Source organism: Lissotriton vulgaris, chromosome 7 (assembly GCF_964263255.1).
Source record: "Lissotriton vulgaris chromosome 7, aLisVul1.2, whole genome shotgun sequence".
Lineage (NCBI taxonomy): Eukaryota > Metazoa > Chordata > Amphibia > Caudata > Salamandridae > Lissotriton > Lissotriton vulgaris.
Genome location: NC_141695.1, coordinates 81,446,779 through 81,465,424, shown reverse-complemented (window position 1 = coordinate 81,465,424; position 18,646 = coordinate 81,446,779).

Below are 18,646 nucleotides of genomic sequence, written 5' to 3'. Positions count from 1 at the left end.
CATCTGCTGCGAATCCACTCCCCAGCCCGCCTATATAAGGGCATAAGGTAGGAGCTGGTCTGCAAGCAGCCAAACAGAGACGGCACCACCAAAATGCCTGCCAAGGGCGGAGGAATAGTACTTAACACGTACTTTCCTTCCCATTTTTTAAATAAAAATACAGTCCCCAAAAAACCACACTTCAGTAAACACTGCTCAGTAAATTGAAAATACATTTATACAAAGAAAAAATTAAAGTATGCCAGGAGTTTAAAAGAATTGTTGCTTGTGTAAAGCCCCTACCTATCAATGCACAACCACTTCACGCCATCTTATATAGGGCTGTAAAGTAGGAGCTGGACCGTAAACTGCCAAAAAGAGATGGCACTACCAATATGGCACCTGTTGGACTTGGCACTTCTGGCAGGTTCACCCCTAATCTTTTTGCTTTAGATCTGTGATATGTGAGGATGATTTTCTGGTCTATGAGCACTTTTTCCCTGTGTCCCAGAGTAAAGTGCATGCATGTAGTTAGGCTGGCCTGCTCTCCCATAGGAATGCATGGGGAGTGTCTGTGTCCCTGGTAGTTCCTGATGCGTGGGGAGTGCAGACTCGAATTTGGTATGTGCGAGCTCGTGAGAATGAATGCTTCGCAATGGTGTATGTGGCATGTGTGTGTCATGTGTAGAAATGCCACTTCTAGGACTTGGCATTTTACTGTAAAATATGCCTGCCGTGTGATTGGCTGGAGCTGGCTGGTAAGCCTGGCTCCAGGAAGGATGGATGGGTCTGCCCGGTGGTGAGTGTGAGATTAGCATGTTGATGGCTTGGGAGGAGTGCACCTGATCCCTGATGGGGCTAGACTTTCCCCTCACAATGCTGGCTCCACCACCTGTAGTGCAACTGATGACCCTAGCTCTGCCAGTGAATGAAATGGGTGGTTGAGCTATCAAGGGTACTTCAAAACCAGCTGCAACTGGTTTCTCCCCACCCTGCACCTACAGACAAAGGGTTTTACAGTATAAGAAGGGACTGTGTCCCCATACAAGTTGGTTCTGCTTTTGGATCCTTGCCAGAGGGGGCTGCTGCTGTTGTTGGGGCCAGGAGGACCGCCACTTGGCTTGTCTCCCTGCCTGGAGACCCAGTGTGCTGGCTCTGGGCCAGGCCTTGTCCCCCTGCCTGCCTCCAGACCCTGCTGGAGCTTGATTTTTGGCCAGAGCGCCTGGAAGCGCTGTTATTTGATTTGTAGCGCTAGGAGCGCTTTATTTTTGCCCCAGCGCTCAATAGCGCTTTGCCTTGCCTTCTAGCGCTCCGAGCGCTTTATTTTGTGAAGCCGGTGCCCACCCGGCATCTGCCCGTCTGGTTTTGCCGATTTTCGCAGCCCAGGGACCCAGAAAACTGTTGCCGGGCAACTGCCTAGTGCGACCCGGAAGTGCTGGCCTGACCGGCCAATTGCAGTGCGGCCCGGGAGAGGCGAACCGGAAGTCCCACCCCCTCCGAGCCGCGAGACGAAGGAAGCAGCCGGCCGTGTCCTCAAGGCCCCCCGAGTGAAGGGGAGCCCCGCGTTGCCCAGAAGAGGAGCCGTCCCGCCAGTGAGACAGCCGGTGAGTGGGGCAGTGTGCTCAATCGGGGAGGAGGGCGTCGGGGCACATTGCCGGTGCCCGCCCCTCTCCGTCAGTGTGAAGAGCCGGTCGAGGCTCTTGGGGGCGTCTGCCTTAGTTCCTGAGTCCCCCATGAGGGACTCCAACGACGCCCATAGCTGTGATTAGGAGCCCCGAGGCTCCTGGGGGCATTCCTGTTTTCGAGCTTTGCGAGGCTCAGGCGGCATCTAGTGTTTTAGAGCCACGAGGCTCCCAGCCAGACTGATTTAGAGCCTGAAGAGGCTCTGGGGGCATTTCCTTGCATTGCGAGCCCAGAGAGGCTCGATTGCCGGCACCCTTGTCCTTGGAGCCCTGAGAGAGGCTTCTGCGTGCCACATTTGTTTAGAGCCCCAGAAAAGCTCTTGAGCGCCCGCATGTGTTTAGAGCATTGAAGCTCTTAACTGCCTGCCTATTTGCTTCACGAGCCCTGAGAGGCTCTTGGGGGGCCCAGTGAGCTGGTTAAAGCCCCGTGGCTTCCACGCTGTGTTCCCTCCCCTGTGTTCTTGAGCCCACGTGGCTCCAACGTTGGCATTATCTGGTATTTACAACTGTCTAGCACTTAGTGGACAGTTGCTACGTTTAGGCTTGTGTTCTTGGCTGCCTGCGCAGCCTCCCTGACATTTGGACTCAGGGCAATTCAGCCCTTGCGAGGCCAGTTGGCCTGAGGGACAGTTCTAGTGTTGTGCTACATGCACCCTGCTCATTGTGATTTACTTGCATATTTGATTCCTGCACAAATGTTCTAACCTGCACCTCTGAATGTGTTTTAATGCCTCATGTGCAATGTATTTTATGTTTTATCCCCTTTGCTAAAAGTGACCTGCTTAGAGGATTGTTTATGTCCCATTACGTTTGCTAAAAGTGACCTGCTTAGGTATTTTATGTTTTATCCCCTTTGCTAAGAGTGACCTGCTTGGAGGATTGTTTATGTCCCATTACCTTTGCTAAAAGTGACCTGCTTAGGTATTTTATGTTTTATCCCCTTTGCTAAGAGTGACCTGCTTAGAGGATTGTTTATGTGTTATTACCTTATCTAAATGTGACCTGCTTAGGTGATTGTTTAGGTTTCCACCCCTTTGCTAAAAGTGACCTGCTTAGGTGATGGTTTTCCTTTTATAGGTCCTGATAATAAGGTCCTAGTTCCCTGCGTGATTTTCCTACAGTGTTTAGGGTGGCGTAGGAGGTATTTACTCTTTACCAGTAATTACTGGTTGTGTGCTACATTTACTATTTTGGTGCCACAGTCATTATATGTTTATGTGCTAAGTGTTATACCTCCAAGTATTATTTCTAACAAGTGCCTAACCCTGACAGTGGGCCATGTGACCCTGTCCTGTACATAATCCCTTGTAAATTCTGCCCGTGCCTGTTGGCACATTGTAAAGTTTGTGTGTTATCTAATGTGTTTTTACTGTAATACAAAGGCTATTTTTTTATGTAACCTTGTGTGGAGTTTCCTTTGTGGTGGGCCTTGGGTGTTGTTGCTGGGCTGCGTGCGCAAATACTTAGCTCACATCGCCTCCAAGTTTAGCCTTGCTGCTCGCGCCACGTTACCTAGAGGGTGAGCAGGGGTTATCTTGGCGTGTAACTCTGTTGCCCTGACTTGGGAGTGGTGGTCTCTGACTGACTTTTGCGCAAGCCCTGGCCAGCCGGGGATCCCATTTCTAACAGCACCAAAGGCGGGGGAACAGCTTTTAAACATGTGCTTTCCTTCTGACTAGTAAAGCAAAATGACAATACCCAGAAAAACCCCACTTCATTATACTCTGCCCCATAACTTAAAAACACATTAAAACAGAGAACAAATTCAAGTGTTCCAGGAGTTTAAAAGAATTGTTGCTCGTTCAAAGACCTCTACCTAGCCCTCCAGCTAACATACTGTGTACACTGTGTCTTCTGATTTTATGCATGAAAATCAAGAACTCATTAAACTTGTTTCACAACAATAAAACAAAAGTTGGTTGTGACTGTCAGACCGCAGCAAGGCATTATGTAGACATCTTTAGGCCATGAATTCAAGCAGCTTTCCCTATTCATCGCCCTCAACTCAGTTTCCTCATCACAGTCCTTATGTTGGAAAGATGCATATTTTCATGCGGGTTTCTTTCAGGGGCCAATTTGCTGGCTGCCCAAAGTCCTTTAAGCCCTATTATGAACAGCAGGGTGCTCTCGAGGCTACCCTCCCAAACTTGTAAAAGACTCTTTCAAGCAAGCCAGATACTCGAATCGTGAACAAATGTTCCAATCCGCCGGGAAGGAATCCTCTGACCAACTGGTGTACATAACTCGCCACTCTAATCTGAACCACAAGGTGCGTCAGAATATTAATTCTAGTTGGCATTTATTGAATCTCGAGGAGCGGACCACCTACCTTCCCAGGCCCATATTCGCATTTAAACGAAACAAGAATCTCAAGAACCATTTAGTGAGGGCACGAACTCCGAAATCTCCGACCAGTTTCCAGGCTGGGGTCACTAATTTGCAACCTATTTTTGGCAATCACCGATGTGCGAACTGCTATGCATGCCCACATGCCATCATTGGTGACACTGTGAGCACAAATGAACACACTATTTCAGTGGCCCAAAATGAAAGGATGACCAATTGTTGCACAGCGAGCATTATCTATGTTATTTTATGTCCGTGTAACTTACCCTATGTTGGTGAGACCGGACGCGACTGACGCCTGTGAATGGGAGAGCATAAATAGAATATCAGGAATAAGAAAAGCACAGCCCCCATTGTTCCCCACTGGCTAGAGAAAAACCACAAGGAAAAGGACCTGAAACGGGTTATCTTAGAAAAGATATTAGCCAAACCAGGAGTGGATTAGACCCGCCTCCACAAGAAACGGGAAGTATTCTGGATATTTCTACTCAATTCTGTGAAAAAGGGCCTCAATGAAAATTGCCCGTGGTCCAACGCCTTCCTATAAAATCCTCAGTTGGTAGGCAGCCTATGATGTTTGGGTCTGGATCCCAATGGCTACTTTCCAACTAATTGTTACCTTTGATCCACCTTTCAGATAAGAAATCAATACACTTCTTTGCACTTCATGTATTTATTCATGTCCATCATGTCAGGCTTTGTCCCTATGAATATGATCTGAGTAATTTTTCTTCGTCCCTATCTATAATTCTACTCTATACCCGCGTATCAACTATTCCAAAGTTGGCCTCTGTAAATTTCTTCGATGGCCATATTTGAATGATGATGTGGCTTGGCTATTGCCCCTGTAAAAATGCACATATATCCTTGTTGGTGCTCTGGACACTCAATCGGGTGGTCGGGGGAAAAGACCAACCTGAGGCACACACAGATTGGACCATCTCATGACCTTGGGTGGATGTGCTTGAGCGAGCAGCCTTTGGAGGTGAATGTATGGCTTGCTGCCCCCGTTCTGAGGGGATGTTGGTTGTTGGCCATGACCATGGGGTAGACCGGCGGGTGTGACATGTGTGGCACTGTAGCTCAAGATGGCGGCCGTAAGCTTTTAGGGAGCCCAATCCAAGATGGCCATCACGGATCCAGAGCTAGTCCTCTTTCGATCATGTTGGTCGGGCTCACCTGAGACGAATCATATACCGGTGGCAGGATTTAAAAAACGGTCCTGCGCCTCTATACTCCTAGGTACCTCCCAGGAGTTTTTTTGGTCGCCCGGGTTTGCCTGTTTGAGAATATATATTTTTTTCTCATCCGATTGCTCCTGCTTATTAATTTACCCAGCAGTGAGTTATTCGCAGTTTTCGGAGGACTTACATTAACCCCTGAACCCTCTGTCCCGTTGACTTTACCTAGGGTCGCTTCTCTCCATTGAGTGAGCCTCACCTGTACCAGCTTAACGTTTGTCAAGCGCGCCTAATTGCGGAGCATCAAAGCGAGAGAGCCCGCCGTTTGGAGGTTATTGCTACCACTTGAGAACACCTTACTTCTCTATTCTGGTGAGTAGATATAAACATCTGTTTGTTAACAAATGTGACGATAATGCATCACTCTTTCTTGATAAAATGCCCCTGAGTCCCTTCATAATGATTGATGTGTATCGGAACATGTGCTTTACAAGGCATGATCTCCATGGGCAACACCGCCCTTTTGGAGGGAGCATTCGTATTGCTCTCTTACATTCCTTTTTTTTTTTAATATTACGTATAATGGGGCCAGGCCATCCAAGTACTTCAAGGGCCCCATTGTTGTAATTAGTAGCTTGAGACAAAGGACTCTGCTACCACATTGGCAGGTGTTTACATGTTTTCTCCCGCCCTTCGCCACCATGCAAGAAGTCTATATTGCACATGTGAAAATACATGTTGAGCATTTGTGTGACATGACCTCACTGATCATCAATGTGAGCATGTTTATAAATGTATGCAAAACCAGCACTGCTTGTGCCGCATTTTTTTAATTGTTGTATGTTGTGTTTGTCTTTCTTTTTTAAGCAGGTCACTAGTACTGAAATATCAACCTACACATGTTTTAAGGTTAGTAATGTTTCTGGTGTTCTTCACAGAGGTGGCAGCATGTTCTATCACACAATCGGGATCCCCACACACAGTGAAGATTGGGTATTCCTTTATAGGTCCTGATGAAATGCTGCATGCTCCTACCAGACAGCAGAGGCATGAAACATGCCAACCATAAACCTTTACTGATTTATTCTCACATGTGTTCGGTACCACGGACTGGTTATTTATAGCAGTAACTAAAAAGTATCCTTTTTCATAATTTCTCATACTTTTTACTCTTCACATGAACTCTTTATCTCATATTAAATAGACTGCAAAGTGTCTATATTGAATTTTAACACACTTCATTTGAATCTTTGTACACTGGCACTGGGACGCACTTCTATATAAACAGTCCTTCATAGGCAAATCAAAAGATCTCAGGCAAAGTGCTCCCTCGAGGGGCACTTTAGGCGTTGCAGCACCAGCCTAATGAGAAGCTGTCGCGATAATGAAGCATACCACCCTTGGCTGGGTGAGGGCTCTTGGTTCTATGAGCAGACACTCCTAGTGACATTTGGGGCTCTGGGTTTTTAATAAATTACCTTGAAGCCATTAGCACTAGATGAAGAAGAATCAGTCGTTAACTGCATTTAATGCTTTGGTTTGATATACTGTTAGGAAAAAGGCACTTTGGCATTTGTCTAAAAAAATGACAGTTATTTAACCTGGCTATTCCAATGTATTAAACCCTTATTATTCTTATACATTTTATGAACCTAGTGTGCGCACAGCTAACCCAAGGGGTTTCCCAGCTCATTGTAGGAGGAGAGGATGCAAAGAGCTGAATGAAGGGATTAGACAAGCTAGGTCTTTAGTCCCATTTGAAAAGCAGGAAAGGACCCACCCTTCCTTAATGAATCTGGAAGGGAGTTCCAAAGTTCCGGGCCAAAATAAGCAACATACGGACCAAGCGAAACCTGGGTGCAGTGAACAGAGAAGTTCGAGACCGATGGTATGAGTGAACCAAATCCAAAATGTATTTAGGACAACTTCCAGCTTTTTCCTTAAACAAATAGCATAGAGCTTAAAACTTAATGTGATTTGAGATAGTAAGCCAGTGCAGCTCATGAGGAAGATTAGAGACTAGGCAGATTAGGGTAACCAATAAAGCCAAGCAGCAGAATTCTGCACTAGCTGCAGTCAACGGATAGTAGTTTTGTCGGTTTCAAAACACAGGTAATTGCCTTAACCCCCTCATCGCGGGACTAATTTTCCTGCGGCACGGGGAGAGGGGGGCCGTGCACAGCGCCGCAATGCTGATGACGAGCTGAGCTCGTCATGGCCACGCCCGCTCAATGGAACGCCCAGCACAGCTGGGAAATTATCCCCACGTGGGCGTTCCAGCTGAGGCCATGACGAGCTCAGCTTGTCATCAGCACAGTCATTCAGTTACAAGAATATTTATTAATACAATATCAACTCGCCCTAGTGTCTTAGGTTGCCTATCTTTCCTGACTATGGAGTAATTGGGGAGGAGCAACAATTGCATCCAGTGCAGATCCTTCATGAAGCCAGGTCTCAGTAAAAAACACAGCATCTCGTAGTACATCCTCTAAAAATTTTCAATCAATCAATCACGATATTGTATAGCACGCCATGCACCCATGAGGGTCTCAAAGTGCTGGGGGGGGGAGCAGTCAGCAGCTCCATTCAGTCAAAGAGCTAGGTCTTGAGGGTCTTCCTGAAGACGTGTAGAGAAGGGGTACATCTGATATTGATCGGAAGCTCATTCCAGGTTTTGGCCGTGATGTAGGAGAAGGCTCTTTCACCCGTTCTGGCTCTGCGGATGCTTGGGGGTTTGGCGAGGGTGATGTTTGGGGTGAGGATATGTGGGGGTTATTCTCTCGTTGAGGTATTGGGGCCCAGTGTTGTGGAGGCATTTGTAGGCGTGGGTGAGTACCGACAGACCATGCACGCAACCTGGGCTTCATCCTGGACTCCTCCCTCTCCATGACCAGGCAAGTCAACAACGTCTCCTCGGCATGCTTCAACATCCTACGCATGCTACGGAAGATCTTCTGGTGGATCCCCACCGAGACCAGGAAGACCGTCACCCAGGCCCTCGTCACCAGCCGACTGGACTACGGCAACGCCCTCTACGCCGGGACCACCGCCAAGCTCCAGAAGAGACTCCAGCGGATCCAGAACGCCTCAGCCAGACTCATCCTCGACATCCCACGAACCAGCCACATCTCCGGACATCTGCGAGACCTTCACTGGCTCCCCGTCAACAAAAGAATCACCTTCCGCCTCCTCACCCACGCACACAAAGCCCTACACGACCAAGGCCCGAGCTACCTCAACAGCCGAGTCAACTTCTACGCTCCCAAACGCCACCTCCGATCAGCCAACCACGCCCTCGCCGCCGTCCCCCGCATCCGAAGAGCGACTACAGGAGGAAGGTCCTTCTCCCACCTGGCCGCCAAGACCTGGAACTCCCTCCCGACCGACCTGCGCCTGACCCAAGACCACCTCTCCTTCAGGAAGAAGCTGAAGACCTGGCTGTTCGAGCAGTAGCGGCTCCCCCCCCCCCCAGCGCCTTGAGACCCCACGGGTATGTAGCGCGCTTTATAAGTGTCACTGATTGATTGATCACTGATTGATTGAAGGTTACTCTCTTTTCGACTGGGAGCCAGTGGAGGGCTCGCAGGTGTTGGGTGATGTGTTCTTGTTGTGGGATGACAAGTCTGGCTGCTGTGTTCTGTATGGTTTGCGGAGCAGAAACTTGTCGACTCCAGCATAGAGGACGTTTGGTAGTCCAGTCAGCTGGTTATGAATGCATGGGTGATGGTCTTTCTTGATTTGTGGGGGTCCATTTGAAGGTCTTGCAGAGGATGTGGAGGGTGTTGAAGCAGGGAGGAGTCAAGTGCGATGCTGAGGTTCCTGGCGTTGTCTGTGGGGATGGGGGGTTTCCGAAGGCAGTGGGCCACCAGGTGTTGTCCCAAGCAGTGGGAGAGGGTCAGAGGACGAGGACTTCTGTCTATTCTGAGTTGAGCTTCAGGCAGCTGCTGCTCCTCCAGGATGCAACGTCGTTCATTCCTTCCTGGAAACTGAGTCTGGTGGTGATGGGATCTTTGCTGCGGGAGAGGATGAGCTGGGTGTCATCAGCGTAGGAGACTATTTTGAGACTGTGCTGTCCGACGATGGGGATCAGGGAGGCCATGTAGATGTTGAAGAGCATTGGGCTGTGTGACGATCCTTGAGGTTCTCCACATTAGGTCTCAGTGGGTTCAGAGAGGAAGGGTGGCAGTCTGATTCTTTGGGTACTGCCTGTATGCCGGTGTCCCAGAGTCTGATAGAGAGAGTGCGGTGGGTGTCGAAGGCGGCAGAAAGGGCCGTGGTGTGGCCTTGATTGAGGAGGGTCCGGATGTTATCTGGAGCAGCAAGTAGGGCAGTCTTGTTGCTGTGCTTGCTCCGGAACCTAGATTTGGAAGGGTTGAGCATGGAGCTCTCTTCGATAAATTTCATTAGTTGAGCGTTGACGATCTTCTCAGTGACCTTGGCCGTGAAGGGGAGGAGGGAGTTAGGACGATAGTTGTTGAGGTTCGATGGGTCTACCGTGGGCTTCTTCAGCAGGGGCTTGACTTCTGAAGGTTTCCAGTGATCGGGGAAAATGCAGTTTCAAAGGTGATGTTGATGTTGCGTCGTAGTTAGTGTGCGATGGCGGCCCTTTGGAAGATGTGTGTGGAACAGGGGTCCGTGGGTGCTCCTGAGTGAATGCTTTTCATGGTTGATTCGGTGTCTTCGGTGGTGGCTGGGGTCCAGGTGGAGATGGTGGTTTGGCTGGTGTCACTGGAGGAGGGAGTGGTGTCGGAGTCTGGTGTCTGTTCATTGAAGTTGTCGTAGAGGGACTTTACTTCTTTACAGTAACTGGCAAGCTTTTATCCACAGCCTCCATAAGCCAGTGAGGAATTTGATCATGATCTGAGACCAACAGTTGTTTATTGTCTGGTTTGGGACGGTGAAGTGAATTATTAAAAGCCGGAATGTTCAGTTTAGACCAGGCCCTAGTTTACGCTGTAGAGACAGGATGGGAGGGTGCACAGGAAAATGCAATTCTCACTGTAAAAGGCAATGAAAAGTGGCACGACCAAAGTAAGGGAGCAGTGACCATGCCTGACATTAGATTACATTGGACCCAAAAGATGTCCTGTAGCATGTGTGGGGTGGGGTAACACAACCTCAAATTGAGGACTCCAAGATCATCAATTAAAGAGGTGCTCTTGGAACATTTGGGATCGTCCAAGTGGAGATTAATATCAACCAATAACGTAAAATTGGCTGATTTTAGAATGTAAGGAGCTACTAAATATGGGAAGGTGGAGCACCAATTTCCAGCTTGACCAAGGGGCAGTACACCAAAACACCAGAGAACTTGAATTTAGGTGTCAGCAAGGGTGCAAAGAATAGTGCTTCACAGGCAGGAGCGAGAAAATCTATTTTACATTACAAGAGTATTCATGAATACAATATCAACTCCCCCTCCCGTCTTATGTTGCCCATCTTCCCTGACTATGGAGTATTTGGGGGGGATGGCAGCAATTGCATCCAGTGCAGATCCCTCATGAAGCCCGGGCTCAGTAAAAAACAAAGCATCTGGTTGTACATCCTCTAAAAAGTTTAGAAGTTCTTGTTTGTGTTTAGGCAGGGACAGGCATTTAATATAATAAAAGTGAAACTCTCTGACAGAATGAGGTAACCCCAATGGTATATTAATGGGGGTAACCATACTAGGTGGAATGTCTGTGCTTAAAAGCAAGCCATTATGGGCCCGATGTAGGTCGGTCGGTAACGGCCGAAAATCAGTATTTTCAGCCGTTACCGATCGGTAAAAAGGTGAATGGTGTGTATGGGGCATTATTTTACCGATTCGGTAAAATTAACGAATCGGTAATTTTACCGAATCGGTAAAATAAAAAATCGGTAAATTTACCGGTTCTGAACCAACCATATGTAGGTGGGACTCTTCAGAGTCCCAGGAGCCCTAACGAATCGCTATTTTACCATCAAATCCAATTTGATGGTAAAATACCGATTCCGGTGTGCATGCACATTTGTGCATGCTCACCTATGCCATGTGTCACGCAGACCTGCCCTTAGGGCATGTATGCCTGCCACATGGCACCCAAACCTGTTTTGGGGGTGCCAGAGGTGTCAAAGTGACACCCCCTGCACCCTTGTGTAAATCGGTATTTACCGTTTCGGTAAATACCGAATCAGTAATGCCCATTCATTCCTATGGGCTTTGAAGGCCATAGGAATGAATGGGCATTACCGATTCGGTATTTACCGAATCGGTAAATACCGAAATAATCCGATTCGGTATTCCAGCACATCTGGAATACCTACATGTCGACAACATTGATTTACCGATTTTCAATTACCAAATCGGTAAAATTTGGTAATTTAAATTCGGTAAATCAATTCTACCTACATCTAGCCCTATGAGAATTGCACTTTAAAAAGGTTGAACGAGTAAAGTTACACCAACTGCAGGTAAAAGAACCAGTGCCAATGGTTTGGCAAATTGGTAAATGATCCTGCCGTAGTGCTTTAAGTTGTCTTGTGGAGTAGCACCATTTCTCTAAAAAAAAGAAAGGGGCTTGTGACCCTGGCCAGACATGGATGGGCGCAGACAGGCTTGCTTTAGGCACACCTTCAGCGTGCCAGCCGAATGCCTGCAGTGCACATCTGCTGCGAATCCACTCCCCAGCCCTCTTATGTAAGGGCATAAGGTAGGAGCTGGTCTGTAAGCAGCCAAAAAGAGACGGCACCACCAAAGTGCCTGCCAAAGGCGGAGGAATAGTACTTAACACGTGCTTTCCTTCCCATTTTTAAAATAAAAATGCAGTCCCCAAAAAACCACACTTCAGTATACACTGCTCAGTAAAGTGAAAATACATTCAAACAAATAAAAAATTAAAGTATGCCAGGAGTTTAAAAGAATTGTTGCTTGTGTAAAGCCCCTACCTATTACTGCACAACCACTCCACGCCATCTTATATAGGGCTGTAAAGTAGGAGCTGGACCGTAAACTGCCAAAAAGAGATGGCACTGCCAATATGGGTGTACAAAAGGGGGTGGTGATGGACGGAGCATCTGAACCAATCAAACACTCACACCCAGTCAACAGATCTGGGTTTAATCCATCACCGTTCTTTAGCCCACTCTGCCACCCCAGTTCAGACATGGCCATATGCAAATCAGTCTGACCAAGTGCCCCATGGGAACAGTCCAGCTCGAACTGCCAAGACATGCCTTCCCTGGACCGGAAACAAGCTTCCTAGGACCGGTTTCTGGCATTGCAGGCATCTTCAGCCAGGCTTGCTTGAATCCAGTGGCAAAGTGAGCAAGGGACTCACGTCTGAGCATACCCTGCCAGCTTATGGCGAACAAAGCGGTACAAAAGGGGGTGGTGATGGACAGAGCATCTGAACCAATCAAACACTCACAAGGAGTCAACAGATCTGGGTTTAATCCATCACTGTTCTTTAGCCCACTCCGCACCCCAGTTCAGACATGGCCATATGCAAATCAGTCTGACCTTGTGCCTCATGGGAACAGTCCAGCCCGAACCGCCAAGACAAGCCTTCCCTGGACCGGAAACAAGCTTCCTAGGACCGGTTTCTGGCATTGCAGCCGTCTTCAGCCAGGCTTGCTTGAATCCAGTGGCAAAGTGAGCAAGGGACTCACGTCTGAGCATACCCTGCCAACTTATGGCGAACAAAGCGGTACAAAAGGGGGTGGTGATGGAGGGAGCATCTGAACCAATCAAACACTCACACCCAGTCAACAGATCTGGGTTTAATACATCACCGTTCTTTAGCCCACTCTGCCACCCCAGTTCAGACATGGCCATATGCAAATCAGTCTGACCCTGTGACTCATGGGAACAGTCCAACCCGAACTGCCAAGACATGCCTTCCCTTGACCGGAAACAAGCTTCCTAGGACTGGTTTCTGTCATTGCAGCTGTCTTCAGCCAGCCTTGCTTGAATCCAGTGGCAAAGTGAGCAAGGGACTCACGTCTGAGCATACCCTGCCAACTTATGGCGAACAAAGCGGTACAAAAGGGGGTGGTGATAGACGGAGCATCTGAACCAATCAATTACTCACACCCAGTCAACAGATCTGGGTTTAATCCATCACCGTTCTTTAGCCCACTCTGCCATCCCAGTTCAGACATGGCCATATGCAAATCAGTCTGACCAAGTGCCCCATGGGAACAGTCCAGCTCGAACTGCCAAGACATGCCTTCCCTGGACCGGAAACAAGCTTCCTAGGACCGGTTTCTGGCATTGCAGCCATCTTCAGCCAGGCTTGCTTGAATCCAGTGGCAAAGTGAGCAAGGGACTCACGTCTGAGCATACCCTGCCAACTTATGGCGAACAAAGCGGTACAAAAGGGGGTGGTGATGGACAGAGCATCTGAACCAATCAAACACTCACAAGGAGTCAACAGATCTGGGTTTAATCCATCACCGTTCTTTAGCCCACTCTGCACCCCAGTTCAGACATGGCCATATGCAAATCAGTCTGACCCTGTGCCTCATGGGAACAGTCCAGCCCGAACTGCCAAGACAAGCCTTCCCTGGACCGGAAACCAGCTTCCTTGGACCGGTTTCTGGCATTGCAGCCGTCTTCAGCCAGGCTTGCTTGAATCCAGTGGCAAAGTGAGCAAGGGACTCACGTCTGAGCATACCCTGCCAACTTATGGCGAACAAAGCGGTACAAAAGGGGGTGGTGATGGAGGGAGCATCTGAACCAATCAAACACTCACACCCAGTCAACAGATCTGGGTTTAATCCATCAACGTTCTTTAGCCCACTCTGCCACCCCAGTTCAGACATGGCCATATGCAAATCAGTCTGACCCTGTGACTCATGGGAACAGTCCAGCCCGAACTGCCAAGACATGCCTTCCCTTGACCGGAAACAAGCTTCCTAGGACTGGTTTCTGTCATTGCAGCTGTCTTCAGCCAGCCTTGCTTGAATCCAGTGGCAAAGTGAGCAAGGGACTCACGTCTGAGCATACCCTGCCAACTTATGGCGAACAAAGCGGTACAAAAGGGGGTGGTGATAGACGGAGTATCTGAACCAATCAATTACTCACACCCAGTCAACAGATCTGGGTTTAATCCATCACCGTTCTTTAGCCCACTCTGCCATCCCAGTTCAGACATGGCCATATGCAAATCAGTCTGACCCTATGCCTCATGGGAAATGTCCAGCCCAAACAGCCAAGACATGCCTTCCCTGGACCTGAAACAGGCTTCCTAGGACCGGTTTCTGGCATTGCAGCCGTCTTCAGCCAGGCTTGGTTGAATCCAGTGGCAAAGTAGGCAAGGGACTCACGTCTGAGCATACCCTGCCAACTTATGGCGAACAAAGCGGTACAAAAGGGGGTGGTGATAGACGGAGCATCTGAACCAATCAATTACTCACACCCAGTCAACAGATCTGGGTTTAATCCATCACCGTTCTTTAGCCCACTCTGCCACCCCAGTTCAGACATGGCCATATGCAAATCAGTCTGACCCTGTGCCTCATGGGAACAGTCCAGCCCGAACTGCCAAGACATGCCTTCCTAACACCGGAAACAAGCTTCCTAGGACCAGTTTCTGGCATTGCATATGTCTTCAGCCAGGCTTGCTTGATTCCAGTGGCAAAGTGAGCAAGGGACTCATGTCTGAGCATACCCTGCCAACTTATGGCGAACAAAGCGGTACAAAAGCGGGTGGTGATGGACAGAGCATCTGAACCAATCCAACACTCACACCCAGTCAACAGATCTGGGTTTATTCCATCAGCGTTCTTTAGCCCACTCTGCCACCCCAGTTCAGACATGGCCATATTCAAATCAGTCTGACCCAGTGCCCCATGGGAACAGTCCAGCTTGAACTGCCAAGACATGCCTTCCCTGGACCGGAAACAAGCGTCCTAGGACCGGTTTCTGGCATTGCAGCCATCTTCAGCCAGGCTTGCTTGAATCTAGTGGCAAAGTGAGCAAGGGACTCACGTCTGAGCATACCCTGCCAACTTATGGCGAACAAAGCGGTACAAAAGGGGGTGGTGATGGAGGGAGCATCTGAACCAATCAAACACTCACACCGAGTCAACAGATCTGGGTTTAATCCATCACCGTTCTTTAGCCCACTCTGCACCCCAGTTCAGACATGGCCATATGCAAATCAGTCTGACCCTGTGCCTCATGGGAACAGTCCAGCCCGAACTGCCAAGACAAGCCTTCCCTTGACCGGAAACAAGTTTCCTAGGACCGGTTTCTGGCATTGCAGCCGTCTTCAGCCAGGCTTGCTTGAATCCAGTGGCAAAGTGAGCAAGGGACTCACGTCTGAGCATACCCTGCCAACTTATGGCGAACAAAGCGGTACAAAAGGGGGTGGTGATGGACGGAGCATCTGAACCAATCAAACACTCACACCCAGTCAACAGATCTGGGTTTAATCCATCACCGTTCTTTAGCCCACTCTGCCACCCCAGTTCAGACATGGCCATATGCAAATCAGTCTGACCCTGTGACTCATGGGAACAGTCCAGCCCGAACTGCCAAGACATGCCTTCCCTTGACCGGAAACAAGCTTCCTAGGACCGGTTTCTGTCATTGCAGCTGTCTTCAGCCAGCCTTGCTTGAATCCAGTGGCAAAGTGAGCAAGGGACTCACGTCTGAGCATACCCTGCCAACTTATGGCGAACAAAGCGGTACAAAAGGGGGTGGTGATAGACGGAGCATCTGAACCAATCAATTACTCACACCCAGTCAACAGATCTGGGTTTAATCCATCACCGTTCTTTAGCCCACTCTGCCATCCCAGTTCAGACATGGCCATATGCAAATCAGTCTTCCCCTGTGACTCATGGGAACAGTCCAGCCCGAACTGCCAAGACATGGATTCCATGGACCGGAAACAAGCTTCCTAGGACCGGTTTCTGGCATTGCAGCCATCTTCAGCCAGGCCTGCTTGAATCCAGTGGCAAAGTGAGCAAGGGATTCACGTCTGAGCATACCCTGCCAACTTATGGCGACTAAAGCGGTACAAAAGGGGGTGATGATGGACTGAGCATCTGAACCAATAAAACACTCACACCCAGTCAACAGATCTGGGTTTAATCCATCACCGTTCTTTAGCCCACTCTGCCACCCCATTTCAGACATGACCATATGCAAATCAGTCTGAACCTGTGCCTCATGGGAACAGTCCAGCCCGAACTGCCAAGACATGCCTTCCCTGGACCGGAAACCAGCTTCCTTGGACCGGTTTCTGGCATTGCAGCTGTCTTCTGCCAGGCTTGCTTGAATCCAGTGGCAAAGTGAGCAAGGGACTCACGTCTGAGCATACCCTGCCAACTTATGGCGAACAAAACGGTACAAAAGGGGGTGGTGATGGACGGAGCATCTGAACCAATCAAACACTCACACCCAGTCAACAGATGTGGGTTTAATCCATCACCGTTCTTTAGCCCCCTCTGCCAGCCCAGTTCAGACATGGCCATATGCAAATCAGTCTGACCCTGTACCTCATGGGAACAGTCCAGCCCGAACTGCCAAGACATGCCTTCCCTGGACCGGAAACAAGCTTCATAGGACCGGTTTCTGGCATTATAGCCGTCTTCAGCCAGTTTTGCTTGAATCCCGTGGCAAAGTGAGCAAGTGACTCACGTCAGAGCATACCCTGCCAACTTATGGCGAACAAAGCGGTACAAAAGGGGGTGGTGATGGACGGAGCATCTGAACCAATCTAACACTCACACCCAGTCAACATATCTGGGTTTAATCGATCACCGTTCTTTATCCCACTCTGCAACCCCAGTTCAGACATGGCCATATGCAAATCAGTGTGACCCTGTGCCTCATGGGAACAGTCCAGCCCGAGCTGCCAAGACATGCCTTCCATGGACTGGAAACAAGCTTCCTAGTACCGTTTTTTGGCATTCCAGTCGTCTTCAGCCAGGCTTGCTTGAATCCATTAGCAAAGTGAGCAAGGGACTCACGTCTGAGCATACCCTGCCAACTTATGGCGAACAAAGCGGTACAAAAGGGGGTGGTGATGGGCGGAGCAATCTGAACCAATCAAACACTCACACCCAGTCAACAGATCTGGGTTTAATCCATCACCGTTCTTTAGCCCACTCTGCCACCCCAGTTCAGATGTGTCCATATGCAAATCAGTCTGACCCTGTGCCTCATGGGAACAGTCCAGCCCGAACTGCCAAGACATGCCTTCCCTGGACCGGAAACAAGCTTCCTAGGACCGGTTTCTGGCATTGCAGCCATCTTCAGCCAGGCCTGCTTGAATCCAGTGGCAAAGTGAGCAAGGGATTCACGTCTGAGCATACCCTGCCAACTTATGGCGACCAAAGCGGTACAAAAGGGGGTGATGATGGACGGAGCATCTGAACCAATAAAACACTCACACCCAGTCAACAGATCGGGGTTTAATCCATCACCGTTCTTTAGCCCACTCTGCCACCCCAGTTCAGACATGACCATATGCAAATCAGTCTGAACCTGTGCCTCATGGGAACAGTCCAGCCCGAACTGCCAAGACATGCCTTCCCTGGACCGGAAACAAGCTTCCTTGGATCGGTTTCTGGCATTGCAGCTGTCTTCAGCCAGGCTTGCTTGAATCCAGTGGCAAAGTGAGCAAGGGACTCACGTTTGAGCATACCCTGCCAACTTATGGCGAACAAAACGGTACAAAAGGGGGTGGTGATGGACGGAGCATCTGAACCAATCAAACACTCACACCCAGTCAACAGATGTGGGTTTAATCCATCACCGTTCTTTAGCCCCCTCTGCCAGCCCAGTTCAGACATGGCCATATGCAAATCAGTCTGACCCTGTACCTCATGGGAACAGTCCAGCCCGAACTGCCAAGACATGCCTTCCCTGGACCGGAAACAAGCTTCCTAGGACCGGTTTCTGGCATTATAGCCGTCTTCAGCCAGTTTTGCTTGAATCCAGTGGCAAATTGAGCAAGGGACTCACGTCAGAGCATACCCTCCTAACTTATGGCCAACAAAGCAGTACAAAAGGGGGTGGTGATGGACGGAGCATCTGAACCAATCAAACACTCACACCCAGTAAACATATCTGGGTTTAATCCATCACCGTTCTTTATCCCACTCTGCAACCCCAGTTCAGACATGGCCATATGCAAATCAGTGTGACCCTGTGCCTCATGGGAACAGTCCAGCCCGAGCTGCCAAGACATGCCTTCCATGGACTGGAAACAAGCTTCCTAGTACCGTTTCTTGGCATTCCAGCCGTCTTCAGCCAGGCTTGCTTGAATCCATTAGCAAAGTGAGCAAGGGACTCACGTCTGAGCATACCCTGCCAACTTATGGCGAACAAAGCGGTACAAAAGGGGGTGGTGATGGGCGGAGCAATCTGAACCAATCAAACACTCACACCCAGTCAACAGATCTGGGTTTAATCCATCACCGTTCTTTAGCCCACTCTGCCACCCCAGTTCAGATATGTCCATATGCAAATCAGTCTGACCC